Here is a 5,529-nt window from a genome sequence, read left to right on the forward strand (position 1 = left end):
TTCATGCCTTCTGAACTTTGGTCTTGGGCCAATGCTTCTCTTTCAATCTCAAACCAGTGATGATCCCAAGGAGTGTGTACTCTTTGGTGTTATTGCTCGCTTTATAGATCTGCGTACTGCTTGCTTGAGAATGGAGCCCTATGAGATGAGTCCAATTCCAGACCTGAAGGGCGACTAAGGGTCAGAGTTTTGGGGGGGTGGTCGTGGTGGGGGATCAGCTTCTATCTTACCAGTAAACCTGTTATTTTTGGGGTCCCACATCACTTCCCCATTCTATCCAGAACCTTCTAATGCGATCCCTTTCCGGGTTGTCAGTAGTGGTAGCCTGGTCCTATCGGGTTCTGGTCTTGGGGTAGTGGAGGCCGAAGTTCACATGGCCCATTCGTTCATTGGAATGATTGTTTCCGTGTGTCTTTGGTTCTTCACTCTTCCTTGTCCTGGACAGGATAGGCCGATAGCTGTCCCTTAGATGGCTGCTCACATGTTTTTAAGACCTTAGTGTTCCTCTTGAACTAGGATTCCGAACAGTCTCTGTGGATTGTGCTATGTCAATCGACCCCAAGACTGTCGTCCTGAGCCCCCTAGGCCCAAGTGTTTTATCATGACTAAGAAACTTCATGACTTTTCTTCCCCTGCTTCTATATTAACTGAGGGTGACATTGGGCAAGATAGATGCCATATATCTAGGTCTCTGACCTTTGGCTTCCAGCTGTAAAATATGAGAGCTGGGATCAAGCAAGATAAATAACAAGAGCATCGCCAGCCACATGACTGCCATTTACTAGGTGCCTGCTGTGTATTAGGTGTTAGTGGGGACAATGGTAGTTCAGTGGTAGAATCTGTGCCTTTCATGCGGATGACCAGGGTTCGATTCCCAGCCAATGCACAGCTACCACACATCTACTAATGGATGCTTGCTTGTTGCTATGATGCCAAACAGGGTTCACTGTTGCTTCCAGGCTAAGGCAAACTAGGAAGACAAGCCTGGAAATCCGCTTCTAAAAACCAGTCAAGGGATCACAACCATCCAAGCAGCAATCAGTCATGGGGGTCGCTCAGGACCAGACAGCATTTTGCTCCATGGTGCACGGGGTCACCCTGCGTCAGGGGCTGACTCCTCAACTGACAGCAACAGCGACGTCAGACACCCAGTGCTCTGAGTGCAGCGCCTCACTTCATTCCCCGGGGAGCCAGCATTCTCGTCCTCCTGTCACAGATAGAAAGGCTGACTGTCCAGCAGGACAGCAGACAATGGCAGGGCTGGACTTTCCAGCCTCTCTTCCAGATTCTGCTGCAGGCCCGGGGACTTTCATGATTTAAAAACACAGATGCTGAGACAAACTCCCTGGACGTGAGTCCTGTACCACGTGGGCCATTTGCGCTCACTTTCTGTCCTCTGCTGTCGTCATTCATAGTGGATTTCAACTTGCAGTGACCCTCTAGGACAGAGTAGAACTGTTTCACAGCATTTCCAAGACTATAAATCTTCACGGGAGCAGACAGCCTCATCTTTCTCCTGAGGAGTGACTGGTAGGTTTGAACCGCAGATCTTGTGGTTAGCAACCCAATGCCTAACCTACCATGCCACTAGGGTGCCTTTCTCCTGTTGAAAGTGGGACAAGAATATAATTTTCCAAGTTGAAAGGTGCTCTGTCGCAGGAGAGAAGGTTATAGAAGGAAACCCCGGGTAGGGGAAGCATAACCAGCTTCAGGATGCAAATGCAGACAGTTCAAGGTCATTAATTCAAAGCTCACCCATTTGGAGTCTAGGATGATTTGAAGCCAGTAAAACCAGGCTTCCTCTTCACCACTAATAAGAGCGCAAATAAGATTAAGCAGTGAAGTGCAGGGAAACTAAGGTAGGCCATTGTTATCATAATATTGCAAGGGAATGCTAATTCACACAAGCAAACAAACTATTTCCAACCATTCTGAGGCTGCTGTTTACACATCCACAGTGTGGTAATTGCCAACGGTTCCTCTTCTGCACAATGCAAGCTCCTCTGGTCTGCCCTACCAGCTTTTAGTAGGAGAGCTTTCTACTTTGGGAGGTAGGTTGGATGCTCTGAAACAAACAAACTTCTGTGAATTAGACTTTTCACTTACCTAGGCATTCACCCATCCTTTGAGGATTCCCTTGTCCCCAGTACTGTACAGGCACTGGAACCCAAGTACGAAATGCAGGGAGGGTGCTTTCCAGAGGGTGCAGGCTGGGAGAGAGGCAAGAAACCCCAAGCAAACCCGTTGCCTTCTAATTGATTCTTACCCATGGCAGCCTCGTGTGCAGAGTGTGTGTAGAACTAAGCTTCATTGAGAACTTTTGGAAGTAGATCACCAGGCCTTTCTTCTGAGGTACCTCAGGGCAGATTCAAACCGCTAGCCTCTTAACTAGTAGTTGACCTTTTAATGGTTTGTACCACCTAGGGACTCCTTGGAGCAAAACAAGCTGGGGCCAATGGAGAGCTTCAGAGAGAGGCGTGGGCCATGGAGGGGCCTGGACAAAGACTTCTCAGAGGAAGTGAGCGTTGACTTTTGTCTTGAAGGATGATGAGTCTGGCTGGATTTGGTATCCTTCAGCCCACACCCTTCTTACATGTCTTCACGCTATGAGTCTACCCAGCCCCCTTTGTTTACCCTGCCCTTGTAGCTGGATTGTACGGGATATGAAAGTCCAAGAAATTGCCTCTCTTTTCAATCAATGGGGCCAAACATAAGGGCAGGACAGGAGCTAGTTCATAAACCTGGCTTCACATTAGAGTCACCTGGTATAATGGTTAGGATTTGTGTCAACTTGGTTTGGCCAAGATTCTCCATGATTTGGCAGTAAGCCCTCCCCCATCACCACAGCCTGATGATGTCTCCTTGGGGGTGTGGCTTATTGATATCTGTAAAAGAGACTCTGCAGAGAACTGCCTCTTTCTCTCTCCTTCCTGTTGGCTTAAATCTTGCGTGTGGTTTTTCTTCTTTGCTGGCAGCCTGGCTCGAGATATTGCCTGAAAATTATTTTCAGCATGCCATTGCATTCAGTCTGCTGATCCATCTGTGGTAGTCACCTAATCTGGTGTCAATTTGAGGATTAAGTGTGTAGGGGTGGAGTCTAGCCTGTCAATCTGAAGATAGCCAATGAGACCTCTGTGTGGGCATGTCCTTCTCCTGAGAATTCTGGGAAATCCGGTACTTCCTCCTTGGAGGCTGGGAGACACTTCTCTCTCTGACACTCCCTGGGAGACATAGCAGCTGACAGGACACATGGACCCACCCTGATGCAGAGACCCCTGCCAGCACTGAGATGTTTCCAGTACCACTGGATCCAAAGACTTTCTACCCACTGGCCTGTGATCTTCTATATTCCGCATCATTGCATGTGTTTTGTGAGTCTGAAGAGGACTTTATAGATGATATCAGACATATGGGCTAATGTCAGACTTATGGACTTGATCTGGAGTAGGCTGGGATGTTTTCTTAATGTTTAATTGTTCTTGTATATAAACCTCTCCCTTATATACATATGAGTGTCTCCCTGAATTTGTTTCTCTAGTCTACCCAGACTAACCCACCATCTCTGCCTCAATGGCTTCCCAGCTTCCTGGCTTCCCAGCTCCGGGCAGCTGTGTGAGTCAGGAAGAGCCTACGGTGTAATCTCTGACTACCAAACTGGACTTAACTGTTTTACTGTGTGCAAGCCATTTTTTCCTTGATGTAAACTTCTCTTTTTACATACGCACATACGTATCACTGGTTACACTTCAGTAGAAAACCCAGTCTAACACACCTGTGAAGTCCAAAGATAAAATGTGATTCCCAGGCCAGTTAAAACAGTTCTTGCTCTGAGCTGCTGTTGAGTCAGCCTTGATGTCAACCCAATCATAATAAAATGGAACATTGCCCAGTCCTATTCTCAATTTTTCCATGAGCTTTGGAAGGCCCCTCACACACCATCCCCACGGTCAGCTGCAGACCAGGCATTGTGATTCATAGGGCTTTCATTGGCTGGGTTTGGGAAGTAGCTCTCCAGGCCCCTTTTCCTAGTCCATCTTAGTGTGGAAGCTCCAGTGACGTCAGTTTAACATCATAGCAACATGGGAACCTCCTCTAAGAGATGGACGGAGACTGCATATGGTCTAGAATCAAACGGGGGTCTCCTGGAAGGAGGGTGAGAATTCTAACACTGAACAAACACTGCCTCAATGAAATCCACAGCTATACAATTCACTATTCATTTGCGTGCAAAGGGCCTCTACTCCCTCTATGCCTTAGAGGGTTGTCAGATTCTTCTCCATGTTTATAGTGTTTCTCTCTCAGTGATGAACATAAATAACTACTTCAATGAAGTCAGTCATGCTGGATTGAGGGTCTCTGTCACATGAGGCGTGGAACCATGGCTTGGAGGCCAATCGTGGGTGACATACTCTGTCTCCAAGGACTGAATAGGCTTTTTGCAGCCGGTGAGAACTTTGTTAAAGGACGCTGACCGGTATTCTGCGGGAGCCCATGTTATCACTGAGGAGGGGCATGTCCCGAGGGCGCCTTGAGATTTCAGCTTGGAGTAGGGAGGGAAGAGTTCCTAACAGAGGTGGCCCTTCAATGGAAAGTTGAAACTCTCCAGGTCAAAAGGAGGAAAGGGAATTGGGGGCAGAGGGAATGGCAAGTGTGAAGATGGGCTGTGTATGTATTGTCTGGTGCCGGCACTGTGTGAAGAAGCACTTTGCATTCATGAACTTCTTGTAATCCTGAAAGGTAACTGCTTTTACCTCCAATTAACCGACTAGGAAACAAGCGCAGAGAGGGTGGAGAACTTGGCTGAATCCACACAGTCGGTCAGTGTAGGCAGGAAGAACCAATAGGGGGTGGGAGAGGGGCTGGGGTTAGGGGTGGGCAGGTGTGGGACAAGGTCATGATAATAACATGGTCTCGTATTTATGGACTATTTACACGGTGCTCCATGATTCTGAAACACATGCCCATACCTTCTGTGCATCACAAATCCTGGTTGAACGAGTTGGGAACGGACTTCCCTACCACCTGGCCGGAAGCCACACAGATACAGAAGGGCAGTCAAGGGGCTCTGGGGCAGTGCAAGTTCAGGTGGCACCTGTGCTCTGGGCAATTGACCTGGGAGCTCCCAGGCCAGGCTGTTGGGTTCCTTGTCTCTGAGGAGGGAAATGCTACCCTGATTGCCTGAACCTCCAAATGACAGTTTAGTCCCTGTGGTCAAAGGTCACGAAGTGCTGCTCATTTGGAGAGACATCAACATTTGTTCCAGTGCCGGCTTTACTTTCCAGCCAAATCCTCACTGTTTCACTGGGAGTGTGCATGGTTGTGATACTGCATGTGTGTCTGGGGGTGTTTCCAATGAACGTCACCCCCAGAGTGTGGTCTTTCCCTCTTGGTTCCTGAGAGATAATCTCTGAAATATTAGCGTTTCCCCAGTACTTGGAGTCTTTGTTACTCCTGACAGCCCAGACCACAGCTACCTCACACGTTATGCTCATGAGTAACTCATGAGTAGGGCCAGGCCAGAGTAGAAAG

The sequence above is a fragment of the Echinops telfairi genome, unplaced genomic scaffold (genome assembly GCF_000313985.2).
Source record: "Echinops telfairi isolate 266 unplaced genomic scaffold, ASM31398v2 ScPeMD7_7457;HRSCAF=8495, whole genome shotgun sequence".
NCBI lineage: Eukaryota > Metazoa > Chordata > Mammalia > Afrosoricida > Tenrecidae > Echinops > Echinops telfairi.